This window comes from Pelmatolapia mariae, linkage group LG16_19 (assembly GCF_036321145.2).
Source record: "Pelmatolapia mariae isolate MD_Pm_ZW linkage group LG16_19, Pm_UMD_F_2, whole genome shotgun sequence".
In the NCBI taxonomy this organism is placed as follows: Eukaryota; Metazoa; Chordata; class Actinopteri; order Cichliformes; family Cichlidae; genus Pelmatolapia; species Pelmatolapia mariae.
Window position 1 is genome coordinate 10,186,539 of NC_086241.1, and position 14,786 is coordinate 10,201,324.

General features: G+C 38.5%; 1 protein-coding gene across 1 annotated transcript in view; it reads right to left on the bottom strand.

Annotated features, from left to right (window-relative positions):
- The window catches only part of thsd7ba (thrombospondin, type I, domain containing 7Ba), a 186,904-nt gene extending 174,004 nt beyond the window's left edge, over window positions 1–12,900 (bottom strand). Inside the window, exon 1 of the mRNA XM_063499852.1 lies at window positions 12,774–12,900. The gene's annotated coding sequence lies outside the window, so the exon portion shown is untranslated. The remainder of the gene's footprint in view (window positions 1–12,773) is intronic.
- Window positions 12,901–14,786: the final 1,886 nt, after the last annotated feature.

Consider the following 14,786-nt stretch of genomic DNA (forward strand, 5'->3'; position numbering starts at 1 on the left):
TACTAAAATGCAAATATCAATCAGGTTTTTAGAAACAACAGGATTTTTAAAAAATCGGTTTCATGTGGAAATATAAATCAACATGTTTTGATTCAGGGTCAAGGAGGGGAGTGAAGGGGGGTCACCTGTTGTTGACCCTTAGGTGAAAGGCGGGGTACACCCTGGAGAGGAAGTAAGGTCATCACAGGGTGAACCCAGGCAGATAGGGATACATTCTCAGATCTATACCTACGGCCAATTTAGAATCACCAATTAGCCTAACAAGCTGTGTTTGGACTGTGGGAGGAATCTGAAAACAACCCATCCAGGTACAGGGAAAACGTGCTAAGTGCACACAAAAAGGTTGCAGCCAATCAAAAGCTGCAAACCAGGACCTTGTTTCTGTGAGACAACTGTGCCACAACAAATACCTTTCTTCTAAAATCTTCATGAGCTATAAACTGAGAAAAATATTTAACAATTAAAACACCAGGCAGTCTAAAGCCCCTCCAGAGTCCATGACGTGGATGTGATGTGGATACCAATAAGCACCAGCATACCCTGGCACTCGTAACTGTGCCACATTTGTGTAAGGAGAGATTTCCACTCCAAGGTTCTGGTGCTTGGCCAGAAGGCACTCAGCACCAGCACAGCCAGTGAGTGCCAGCCATTATCCCATTGTTTGGAGGCACACAGCTTGTCCTAATTAGATGCAAAAGAGCAGAGAAACTGTATCTAGCACTACAAATGAGGAGAGAGAAACATGTCTCACAGCCTGTTGCTGCAGGTTGAAGTGTAATAAAATAATGAACTATCACAGGAGCTTCTCCTGTAGAGAGCAGAGCACATCAACAGGCGGCCTTTTGAAGCAGGCAGCTGCTGTGGAGAGCAAAGGGCCAATGCAGCATCGTGACAATGCAACACTGATTCTTGCACCTCAGGTGTCAGGGCAAAAGGGTGAAATATGATCGATAAAAACGCATCCTCGCAGCATCTCATCCACATGTCAGAAGAAGACCCAAACAGCAATAAGTGAATCAGTAGATGGTTTTAAAATGTTAGCTTATCTACCGTTAATTACATGTAAAAAGAATGAAGACAGAGTGTATCTACACAGAGAAGGAGTCCAGGAAGATAAGGACAACACTACATCAGTAGACAACCAGATGGAAGACCAGAAACTCAAGCGACCAAGACAAATGCACAAATCTTTTAAAATCACTGATGGATTTTTCAAAACTTTTTAAAAAGTTGAGTTCTCGTTGTCATTATACTCACGTTATATAAAATGCAATATTCAAAGACAGACAAAAATGAGGGTTGTTTAATGGAATGTACATCTGTGTGTGGGTGTTTTTGTCTGTTTATGCATAATGACACCATACTAGCAATGTGGATGGCAATTAAGTAAATGAAGAAATAGGATTATATGGAATATGCAGATTTGACCAATATAACCATATACATCTGTGCTTGCATAAAGCACTAACTTACAGTTATACATTAAGCAAAATGTAAAGGACAAACATTTTGTCATTGGTTCTTTATAAGTAGCGTAATACACTAGAAAGTGTTGTTTGTGGGCTATTTTTTAAGCATTTATGAATATATATATATATATATAGATAGATAGATGGATAGATATAGATAGATATAGATATAGATATAATTTTTGGAATGGCAATTTGCAGCTCCAGTACTAAATACATACTACCTGTGTAGCCAAAGCTACATGATAGTGTTAAAAAAGCACACACATCCATGAGCCACTCTGTTGTATCCTGAGGAAATGCTCCCCCTTTCTGGTGTTTTAGAATCAGTCCTACTTTATTTATCAAAAGTGATAAATACATACATGCGCAGTTTTCCTTTAAACTACAGCAAATGAACTATTTCTCTTGCTCATGTAATTATACATATTTAGGACCTTATACATATTTCACAACAAGAACTGGAAACACAAGTGATACAAAACAGAATTCAAAACACAAGCCAGTAACACACAAGGAGGATTAACAGAGTCTCTGAAAACAAGGAAAGGGAAAGGTTGGCCTTAAATACTCCCACATGAGGTTGTCAAGGAAAGTGGACACGGGAGGATGACAAGACACAGCTGAAACTAATTAGAACAAGGCAGGAAAGTAAAACTAAATACAAGCACATGAGACAAATTATTATCAAAATAAAACAGGAGGTAGTAACACAAAAATACCTCCCGACTAAAAACAAAAAAACAAATCAAAAACAGACCATACCAATGGGTGGCTGTTGATAATAACTGTTGTACCTCTTTTATAACCTCTTCCATACATTTGAACTAAAAATTCATTTGAACAAATGTTTTCAAATTTGGATTCATCACTCCATAAGACCTGTTACTGCTTATTTTCTTTCTCTCTTTTTATGATTTGGCATATCTTGGCCTCACTGTTACCCATCCTTAAGCATAACTTCTTGACAGCCATAGTTCCATTAAAACAATTCAATGGCGTGGATGGATTGACTGAAAGGCCAGATTTTTCTGTGTCAGGTCTCCTCTAGTTTCCTCAGTTTTTTTAAAGACACACTGCACACCATACCGAGATAAAGCTTCAGTTTTTTTCAGCTAAATAACTCTTTGGGAATCATGCCTGTCAAACAGTTATCTTTGCCATTTCCCATTTCCCAAAAAAAGTGCCTAAAGACATATTCTAAAATTGGTTGTTTGTTAGATTGTCTTATGTGTCGACACAACACTGATTCATCCCTCAGGTGCGTTCTTGACGCTTTAAAAAAGTGGCTTAACAAAGTAGAAAAACATTCCTCTGAAAATTATCGGGTACAAACACTCAACTGAATGTGAGGGAAAAAGTAACTAGTGTCTAAAGAAAAACTGAAAACTTTTCAGACCACTTTAAAAATTACAAGAAATTCTGACTTTTTGTAAGTGAAACATAAAGTACACAATAGTGTATGTAACATCAGTTTAATTAGCATTTATAAGCATTAAATAATCAAAATGTAAAAATTCAGAAATGTGATGAAATATATCTGCCTTAGGACTTCTTTATCTTTCAGTTTCACGTCAGATGATGTTTCCACTCACACCACAGATCACTGCAAATACTAAGTCACTGGATGAGATAGAGAGTAAATGCATTTAAAGGGAAATCATATTTGGCTGTGGTAACACCAAGTGAGCAACACTGGATTTTTCTTAATACACTTTTTAAAAACTATTCCCATCTCATTAGTAATTTCAGCTTGAAGACAGCTTCTTATCATGGTAAATCAGACAAGATGCAACAGCAGCATTTAAAAGAGCCTCAGCAAATCAAAAGAACGTTGCTCTTAAGCAGCTCACTCTCACCTCTTCAGTCTACATTACTAAGTCTTAAAGTACACGCTCCCTTTAGTTGCCAGTCATTAGTTGTGACATCGCCTCTTTCTGAATCCATATCGCACAAAAGACTGTTCAAAACCGATTCGAACCCCGAATATCAGAGTAGCATCGCAACTGACTAACTGACTGCACATTTTCATAAGCAGAAACGGCATTCTTTCATCAGAGGTCGTGCGTTCTGTTCAGGTGAACAACTCCATTCCTTTCTCATTAAATGTAATTACCGCTGACACCTCAAAGACAGCAGCAGAATAACCAAAGAAAAAAACGCCAATTGAGACAGAATGTCTGTACAGAAGGCCAAGAAAAAGACACATTTGACCATTAAGAACGAATTGTATTGCTGCACTAATTCTATTACGCGCAAGGAAGATTTAGTGAATATAGCCAGTGATCCAAAGTTAATTGGGGTGACAAAAGCAGGAGATCTAAGCTAAAGGCCAGTGAGCCGACTGAGTTTTGTGACAGACTCCTTCAGCTGCCTGACAACTACAAAACATCCAACGAATAACCTGTGTGGCCAGATGGAAAGAACTATAGACAAATAAGCCGGCTACTTGACAAAGACTCTTAAGAGAAGGCTTGTTCAAGCTTCTGCATTTGTATTCCAAGTGGATTGCAGGGTGGGGGCTAATGTAATTGAAAACTGTTGGGGTGTTGGGGGTCAGCAAATTCAATAGACTCTGGGAAAAAAAAGTGTTTGTGTTTTGGGTAGCAATGTGAAGTAGCAACAGCCCTGCAGAGAATTATGATTCCTCTGTCCAAATAATAGCTTCCATCCGGCCCTCTATCAGTTTGATGTGAAGAGGAATAGGAGCATGAAATCATCACCACTAACCATGTCAAGGGTAGCATTTTCCAAGTGGTTTCCTCTAAGAAGGATTTCTTTATTTTAATGGAGTCAGGTGTTTTTAAGCTTAGGTGAAAAAAGGTACATTTTTAAGTTGAGGTCAAAAGAGGTAACAATTGTTTCCAATAGCCACACTTTGGTAGTTTATTTGTGAATGGGATCCTAATTCAACCACATAATTTTTATAGAAAATTAAAGGAGCGGTAACAAAATAAACCATTTGGGGGAAAAATTACATTTTTAAAGTGACCTTTTACAGTATTGTACCTCATAAAAGTTTGACCATGATGCAAGTCTATATACATATCTACTGTATGTCAGCTAATGTAGCAAGATAAATGACTCACTGGAAGCTCCAGTTACTCAGCAAGCAAACACAGCAGCAACCTCTCAGGGGTTAGAAATGAAGACAATGTGGAAGTGTCAAAAACTTTAGTTGTCACGAGTGGCCATATCACGCTGGCTCTAAAAGCAGGTCTGTCCCCACAGAATTCCATGTAAAAATGGCTAACGTTACAGCAGGAATAAGCATGTTTACAACTGGTTCAAACTGGTTTTCTGTCTAACATTCTGTCTAACATACAGGCTATAGCTCTAGCACTAGTTGTAACTTAGCACTCTACCTTTGCTAGAATGTGCTCACGTCTGGCTCTAAAAAAACAAGATTCTAGCAGCCACAGTTTTGAAACTGAGGTATCTGAGTGCATATTTTAAAAGTAGTCTTTGAGGATAACCTGCATATATATATAGCCAAATGCTTGCAAAGTTTTCAAGTAATCTAGAATTCACCCTAAAATGAAACCAAACTCATATCTCCATTTTCCAGGGATAACTATCAAAGCAGTTTGTTAAGCTCCTTATTTATGAAAATCCATCTGTGGATTTTCTTAGGTGATTATCTAAGTAAGGTCGCAGGGTTGTGAAGCGTATGCCGATGTCCCATCTAAACTGACATTTCGCAAAAGGCGTCACTAGTTCATCACACAGAGAAGCAGGCAATCACTCACACTCACTGCCAATTGATCCATCATAAATGTCTTTGGTGGCACAGGAAGAACACACAAATTTCACACAGAAAGTCCCCAGCAGCAAATTCAAATCGTCTTCCTCTGAGGAGACAGTACTAACCACTGTGCCAGAAGTATAAAAAACTACATTTTAATATCACAAGAGCTCATGAATGTAGCAATCAGACAAATAGTTGCTTATATAAACTGCAATAAATGAACACATTTCTTTCCCTATTACTCTTCCCGAACAGTTTATGCCGTAATGCAGGTTACCCCAGATGAATGTAGTAGCTGTAACTGTAATTTATACTCTGTGCATACAGCATGTTTGCACTAGATGTGAGAATATTCTTTTTGTGGAGCTGAAATATAGAACCACCACTGGGTTCAGTTGTTAAGTATAGGTTTTCATTCTCTCCATAGACATTTTAAAAAATGCTGAACCCTAATCATGAGCTAAAATAGCAATTGCTTTCAAAAAGCTGGAAATTGCAGCTCTCTAACATGGGAGGAGAGAGACGCAATATTTTTTTTTTCCCAAACTTGTACCTTAAAATGGCACATAACTATAACAGCAAGACATTTCTTGTGTTATCACTATGTATTTTTGCTTTTAATGTGCCATGTTATGGCATTAAATGATCGACCCCAACCTGACCTAACCCAAAACATTTAGGATGCCAACATAAAATGATAGGAAAAGGTTTAAAGAAGCACCAGATGTGCCAAAAATAGCATGATATTTATATACAGTCCCACGTGATAATGTAGAAAAAGAAGAATTAAAACTCACACGGCAAACAAGCATTTCTTTAAAGTCACCTGAAGACAGCAGGGTGTAAGTACATACCTAGGAGGAAAGAGTTTTTTAAAGTTATGTAACTCTTTAAAGGCCATACTCAGAATTGGAATTGAAAACATATCCTGGAAACATCACAGGGAAGCTGCAAAGCAGGGTGGAATATGAATTACTTTTCCATGAATGGCCCACACATGCTCAAATTAAAATAAATGGCAGCTAGCTTAATGATATAACTGCATGTGTCATGAGAAAGGTGCTTTCAGATGGAAGCAGTCTCCAATATCGAGTCCACACCCTCCCGCATGTGAAAAACAAACACACCATCTGGAGTATCGATACAGTACATACAGTACAGTGCAATGAAGTAACCATGGGAACAGCACAGTAATCATCATGAAGGGATGTTTTCAAACAACAACAATGTATTTCCCATTGACTTTAGTAGAGCAGCCCATAACAATATATGAAAGACATCATGCTCAATTCTGCCACCAGCTAACTTGCTAAAGACAGCTAACTTTGGCTAGCATCAACATTCAAGCTACCAGTTTGCAATATTTAGTTTGTACAATCAAGGTATCACATTTCTACTTTACTGCTGCACCATTTTTCACTGACACACACATTTACAATATTGCTAGCTGTTGACACAATAAGAGCTGCTTTGATAGTACTCTGCCTTTACACAAAACATTACCAGAGGACACGGTCACAAGAGTACGTTCTTCTCTTCTCAGAACAAACAGCTCGCTGAGCCTCCCTTTACTGACATGTGCCTTTTTAGTTTATATCCCTGTAAATTTAAATATGTACATTACAGCTCCTGGCAGTCCAACCCGGCCAAAATTAAATTTTCCTCCTTCTCGTGACCTCAACATAAAATGTGATCTCTGACAATTGCGATAAATCCCGTCCTTCCACGGTGCGTGCCCACAAGTCCCTCACTGCCCGCATGCTTCTCATTAAAAATGAATTGAATAGTAGCGGGTGTCGCTTTTCATGTGAAAAGGGTGTAAAGCAGTAAAGTGAGTGAAAGGGAAAATATATTACAGCCCAGAAACATTTTGCAGGCATACCAAACCCCTAAAGTGTTCCTGTTGGTTACAAACTGCTTTTGAACTTCCGTGATTTGATATTTCTCGAGATGAAGACATTGTCAAAACACATCCTGACAGTCCTCTCCACAAAGTATTCAAATTAAACCATCAAAGGAGATACGTTATATTTTCTTAATGCAGATCTGTCATATATAGTAAATAGCTTTTAAAAAATTCAAGGGGATGCCTTTTTTGCTTTGGTTTGTGAATGCATTAAGAGGGGAAAATAAAATCAAAAACATGTCTGCTATTTTTTTTTTTTTTTATTATGTATCACAGTTGCATTTCGATCAGGAAAAAAAAACAGGACTTTCTTCACTTCAAACAAACAAACTAATGGACATACTTTCAAAAGACCAATTTGGATTCACTGATGACAGCCTTCTAAGAAAAAGCTTTCTTTTAGGGAATTTCTACTATTTTATAGAATCTATCACAATCTGTCGATGTTGAGATGGTCAATACAACCATCCAGTATTATGTTGGGTATATATGTGCACGTTTGTGTTGTTGTTCACTAATTTTAATTAACTGAAATGAAAAATAACAGAGAGGTTATCCAGTTAAATGCATGCCTTGACTATCAACTGACTGATTAAAGTGATTATGCATATATATCATTTGAGCACACAACAGTGTATCCATCCTGGGAAAGTGATCCTTATTGACGAACTGTGAAATTACGTCATGATTTTTGTCTGAGTATTTAAATTAAAATAGTACAAAAAACCCAAACATATACAGACTGATGGACTCATTAAAACCAATAATCAACTTTCTTCCAAAACATTGTCACAATTTATTGCTCATAGCCTCAGCATGAGCCGTGCCTCTCTGTCACAGTTGTGAACAACATATTCACTGCAAACAACCCTTTTGAGAGCTTTTCAGATGCATCTAATCCTATTAACAGGGAGGTGTAATTGACAAATAACTTTGTACTTGCTCAGCCCTCTCATTGCATCATATTACGGCAGAGATAAACTGTAATATGAAGAGCCCTTAGCGACAAAGAAGCATGCACTAAGCCATCTGTCCTTTATCGTTTTATAAAGCCAACGCTTTCACATAAAGAAAACAGTTGTGTAACATTTTACTTGCAGCCCAGAACACCTGCTCACAGTTCATGACTTCAAAAGAGAACTTATGTTCATTATTTAATACAAATGGAAGTGGCCACATGTGCTTGCTATACAGACGGAGAAACTGTGATCACTGTGATTAAGTCAAAAGAAATATTTTAATGCAAATTTGTTCATGAATATCACTTTGATTATCTATATTATTTGAAACACCATAGGCATTTTCAAATAGAGCACACACCTACACAGTGGAGAAGTTGCACTCAGTTAAGTTGCAATCACTGACTGCTGTTTTTCTCTAAAGAGTTACTTAACAACAGTCTGTCTGATCAGAATGTGGGACTGAGACACAAAAACTTTGGAGGACATTTCTTAAATTATATTTTTAGCTGTATTTTATTATACGTGATCTTTCTAGTTTGTGTGTAATCGTCAATCATCGACCATGGTAAAACCACCTGCTATCTTTTTCACATCTTTCTTATGCCATCAGAACAGCTCTGACCCATCAGAGCATGGACACAGTGGGTCTGCGATATCCTGTGGTGTGTGTGGCACCAGGCTTTTGGCTGCATATCCTTCAGTTCCTGGTTGCAGGATGGGGCCTCTGTGGATCTGGCTTACATCTTGCAGATAATTGATCAGATTGGGATCGAGGGAGTTTGAAGGCTGGGTCAATGTCAATGCTGTGGGAGTGTGATTGATCTGGAACAATCCTTAAGTGGGTGGTCAGCCACATGAATACCAGCACACATGGAGAACATTGCATTATAATGAGATAATCAGTGCCGTTTGTTTCACTGGTCAGTAGTTATAATGTTGTGGCTGGTCTGAAGCCAATGAAGCCAATGTAAAATACCAATAAATGCAGTTCCCATTGATGTCCAGTTCAGTTTGGCTCCTAAATACAGTCCATTTCCATAGACTCCTTTGTTAAAATGACATCTTTACAACATTAAGAAACCTTAGATGCTTGACGTATGACTTTCATGGTCCAAAACAATTGTTTGGGCATCTCTATGGAAAGCTTTGTATATAATAACTGTAATGTAACTGCACTGTACTTGTGGGCTGTGGGCATGGCCACTTTGTTTTGGGAAACCTACCAATCAGTTTGCTGTAGCTACAGGTATCTGATGGACTCAATGTCCACTAATGGGAGTCACTGGTGGACCACCCCACCATGTTTGCCGCTTTGGTGGCCTTTGGGGCTTTTTAATGAACCTATCTGGTAAAATAATTGCCCGCTGTGGTACAGACCATCCACAAAGTTTTGCTAAGTGAAATTCTAGTATTTTAGCCTCTTACGTAGTGCTTATTAGATGTCTGTACCTTCATGTCCACCCATGTAGTTTATATATGTAGCTTTATAATCAAGCTGATAGCTTATCACTACATCTTCTCCAAATATAGCAAGATCTGCTTTTGAAAACTTAACAAGGTGCTGAGAGGTGAAAATGTGTAGTCTAAAACCAATGGGTAACTTTATGGTGGCTGCATCTATCTTCTAGACTTTGTATGGGGCCCACGCATGAGTGGAAGTGTACCTTCAGCTCATCTCAATCTGGTGATCAGTCAGACAGCAACTATTGTATGGATTGCCATGTACAGACATTCAGAATAATAATAATAATAAGAAGAAGCTTTATTGTGCTTGAGTTGCACAAACGCTAGTATGCTATAATGTTAAACGCAGATGGTGAACATGGCAAACATGAAATCTACTTTAATGGCCAAACATGTCAGTATCCCTGTAAGCATATTAGCTCAAAGCACCTAATATGTGTTCTTTAACAAGTAACAATAGGCCAATCTGTAAATTAAAATTATACAGGGACTTTAAATGACATAGGGGCACACTGGAGACAAATATACCTTAAATTGGAGAATTCATTGCTCAGTTAGCTTTTCCCTAAGCTGACTGACTGCCAGATGAAGTCTGATTGCCAAGAAACGCTTCCATCTATTTTACAAACTGTAATCTAATCCTCTTACCTTGACTCCTAGTTATGTGCCCTTATAGCCTTGTAAAAGATTAATTATCGCATAAAGCCACCATTATTAGTACAATTCTCCCGTGATGCTGCAAAAATGGATTCAGCACACAAGTGATACCTCAACCCCATGCACATGTGCATGCAGATACATGCGTACTCAACCTACACAGAAGTAAGACTTTTCATTCCAAATATTTCTTTTCTGAAATCAAACCAGTGAAATCTGTGGGGTCCCTCTGTCTGTAATTCAGCCACCTCCACCAGTCTAAGTGGGCGCAACACGCTGCCTGCCTCCTTGAGTCCAATATACCACCCTCATATTTCAATCAATAATCAGGTGGGAATACAATTAGTAACTTGGAAGGCTTGTGAGAGTCACGTGACGGATCAATCGAGCAGAGAGGCGGCGCACTCATTGAGGTGATTCACAGCCCAACAGTTTGTCCCACGCTCAGCCTGAATCCATGCCGTCTATCTTCTTTATATGAAGCTTTCAAGGCTGGAAATATGCATCTGTCAAATGTCCCCCATTACTCCGGCTGCCTGTCACACCTGGGGCAGCTCACAACCAACCAGAAAAAAAGACGGAGTGTAGCTGTCAGCACAGAACCCTCAGCGGACTGAAAAGGCACCAGCTTCCCCATTTCTCTGACTCTCATTTCCTCAAAACGCGGATATTTTTCTGGGTCTCCGGCTGAATGCTGGGTTAATGAAAGAGGCTGTGTCAGGCAAGCTGAGGCAGCTTCTTTTTGCTCTAGAAAACATTAACACATTTGGTAACCTATATGGCCAACATACAGCACATACTGCACAAAAGACGTTCACATCTCTTGGTTTGTAGTTCTGTCACTGATTTTGTATCATTAACAGATGTCAAAAAAGCCCATACCATGCCTTTCCTCGTTGTTGTGTGCAGTGTGGGTTGCATTGCCAAACAAACAGCATAAATGCTTCAGAACTGTTACACCGTGGCTGTGGAATATGGCAAGTCTGGTTAAAATGAGCAAGTTTTCTGTGTGTGTCCATAAATTAAAGTGCAGTTTCAGCTCCAGCTGTTAGTGTTTCCACTGCAGTGTATCTGGTTGTTCTCTCACCTCAACAACCAGTGTCTTTTCACATCACAAAGCTATTTCTCTCATTTCTCTCCACAGTCCAAGAGAGCGCTGCAAACTATGTCATGAATGAAATATAAGCACACCGCTGTATTACTTATGAGACCCGACGCAACTTTGCTCAGAGCTATTTTCAGATTTCATTTAAATTCATCAGTATGATGAATATTCTTATACCACAGAAACGACCGATAGGGCATCGGTCCTCCAGAAAATATTAGCTAAAGATGAACTTGAAAGATTACTTATCAGCAAAGACCACCTTTCAACATTCATCATTACAGCAAAGGCTCTCTTGCAAAGGTGCTCCAAAGCAGACAAACCCACCGTGAGACATGATTTAAGTGACACTAATGTGCTTCACTGTTGCATTGCACAAGTAAAATTGCATGGTCCTATTGTTTATTTAAACTTCAAAGGCTAAGCGTTGCTCATGGGGCAGTCTTAAACTCATTTTAACATCTCAGAAATGAGGGAGGCAAAAAGCAAGGTCTGCTTCTGTAATTTATGCAAATTTATATAGTCATTTGCATTTACAAAGATTACACTTTGAAAGGGAACTGTTTTCACAAATGCTATATCCATGACCAGCAATTACTATATAGTTAACACTATGACCTAACCTTCTCTTGTAACAGCAGTAGTAGAATAAACCTATTGATTCTCTCACTTGCTCATTTCAGTAGACATAGATTTGCAATTTAACCAGCTTAAGCCAAGATTAAAAGAATACATTAAAAAAAATCTAGTCAGTCATACTGTATAGCCTCAGATGTTCTGACAGACTCTGAAGATGAGAAAAACTGTTCTTGCATAGAACACTAATAGCTTCACTATCGTGTTTTTCTTTGTTGTACACAAAGTCACATGTGATCACTCTATAAATATACCAAAGAGAAAAATATCTTTGTTCAGGAAGGATGACAGGTCCTGATGAACTGCGTCCGCTGGACACCTGCCGATCTGTGAACACTTGAGCTTCCCTAACTCTTAACTCACTTTGTACCACCAGCTTCGACCAGCGAAAGCCCATTTGCTTATCTGTTTTGTCCCATGCTGCAGGCTTTATTTCTCATTCTTTCTGCCTCATTGTTCATCTTTGTTTTATGCATAATATCTGTGTTTTCCTTTTTATCTAAGGGTATATTCAGTCCTACCTATCAGGTACACTCCTCTGCCTGAAGTAAAATTCCTGAAGTTGTTATTGTCACAACTTATTTGCAATAAAAGCACTTACAAAATGACATTTGAGTTCCTCAACTTTGCTCAGACTGTCTCTCTTAAAATAATCAGACCTCCACTTCAAATTCATCACGGCAAACAGAGCAAGGAGAAACCAGAAATGTGGAGAAATCAATTTGTCCACTACGGGAAGCAAGCAATCAGGCTTTTTGCTTTAAATTTTATGAACCCTCATTGCAAAGCGAAGATAAAACAAACCAAAAAGAAAAAAGGGTCTTACCTGAGCTCTTGGTGATGCTGATGCTGTAACAGATCCTATCTGTGTCTATGGTTCAGAATCACAGAGAAAGAAGGAGAGAGAGAAGGGGGGAAAGGCAAGAAGAGAGGAGGGGCAAGCAGAGCGCAGAGAAAGAGAGGGAGCAGGAGAAATCAGAGAGAAGGCGAGAAAGTGTCTGTGGACCAAACGGGAGAAAAAGCCAGAGAGGAGACAGCAGTGATAGTGGTGCTCTCACACAGCGCGGCGTTACACTGAAGGGGATGTGCTGGCTCTCGGAGGTGGTACTTCTCAGCCAAATGACATCTGCCTCTCTCTTAAAAACCATTGGCTAAAAGGAATGATTTCCTAATAAGCCATCCCTGCTGTCTCCAAGTGAACACACCCCCTCCTTCTTTCCCACTGCATATGCATACGCAGATGTATGCACACCCACCCACTCTAACACACACACATAGACACGCATACACACCTACACATGCACAAAGACACAGACCGATATTCTTTTTTCCGTGCAGTCTGCAAAGATTGTCTTTGCCACTTCATTTGCCCTATTTTTCCTCCTCCTAGGCACTTTCCCGTTTCTTTATTCTCTGAGGTCCCCCGCTATACACGCACTGTCATTTTTCACAATTGTTGCAGAAAGCGTTTTTGTCTTTCAATTCAAAATTGCTTCCCCTTTCAACTGTGTCTTTTTTGCAGGATACTCTTTGCCTTTTCCAATAGCTTTCAAAAACCTAGACACTATAAGTGGCGTTTTGTGATCTATATATTGTAAAGACTTACCCTTTTTACCTATGTTGTTTTTTTTTGGCCATTATGGAGAGAATGGCTCTTTAGCTCTCTTAGCTTGTAAGAAAAAACATTACTCATTCACTGCTTTTACTTTTAATAAGCGTTACTAACTTTTGGAAGTTTCAAATGCTGGTATGCAAATTTGTTTTGCTTTTTCATTGTTTTAATCGCTTTATCCAGATTGTGGCAGGGTTTGGTGGGTTTTTTTTTTTAAACATGATTAAGGTGGTCAGGTCTTGAGGAGAAAACCACAGAGTTATATACATTACTTCAAGTTTATTTATTTATTCTAACTTTTTAAATTTGTTACAGCAATCCCACTTTCTTAAATGTGTGGGAGTTATAAAAAAATATGAAATTCTTAATATGAATACATTACATTATTAGAGTTTTCAAGTAGTGTTACTGAATAAAATGACTAATTGTGAGTACCATCATACATTCACAAAGCAATTTTTGGAAGGTTTGTTCCATATGATTTAATGCATTTTCATAAGAAAAACTTTCCAGATATGCAATTATTTAACAGCTGGATAAGTAAAAAAAAAAAAAAAAAAAACACATGAAAACAGCTGTGTACTGTTTATTACAATATTTTGCACACTCAATATATGCTGGGATTGTGCTTTTATTGCCATTTTTACTTTCTAACATCCACGGTGCAACATTAAATGTACTGCAATTAAAGAAAGTCTACAAAAAACAAAACTTTGAAAGATTTTAATCTAGCCAGTGATCCACACTGAAACTTGGAATGGTGGTTGTTTCTTCAGTCACATCATTAACATAGAAGTGCGCACCATGAATTTGATCGAGAGAATTTCACGAAAGCAGCCTCCACCATTGTGTTTCCCATCCAGCATCTTCATTTACTGTCCTTCTCACCCTGATTGTCATTGCAAGTTTTCCCTCTTCCCCAAAATAAAATCCAAGTCAAAGGATCACAATTTTAACACTGTGAAGGAGATCTGGTGCACATCGCAGCCATTCAACTGCAAATTTTGAGACATGTGGCAGATGATCTTTAAAACAAAATAATCTCAGTAATAATTTACTCTTTCCATTCGTCTATGAGCCTGCAAGCAGTAACAGTTCAAAAAGAGGCATCGCAGCAAAACAGAGACATTTGTTATTTAAGCAGCAATGGGATTAAGTATGGATTCTGAAAACAACAAATATCTGGTGTGATAATCAGCAAGGGCAGTAATGGGGTGATCTCTGCTA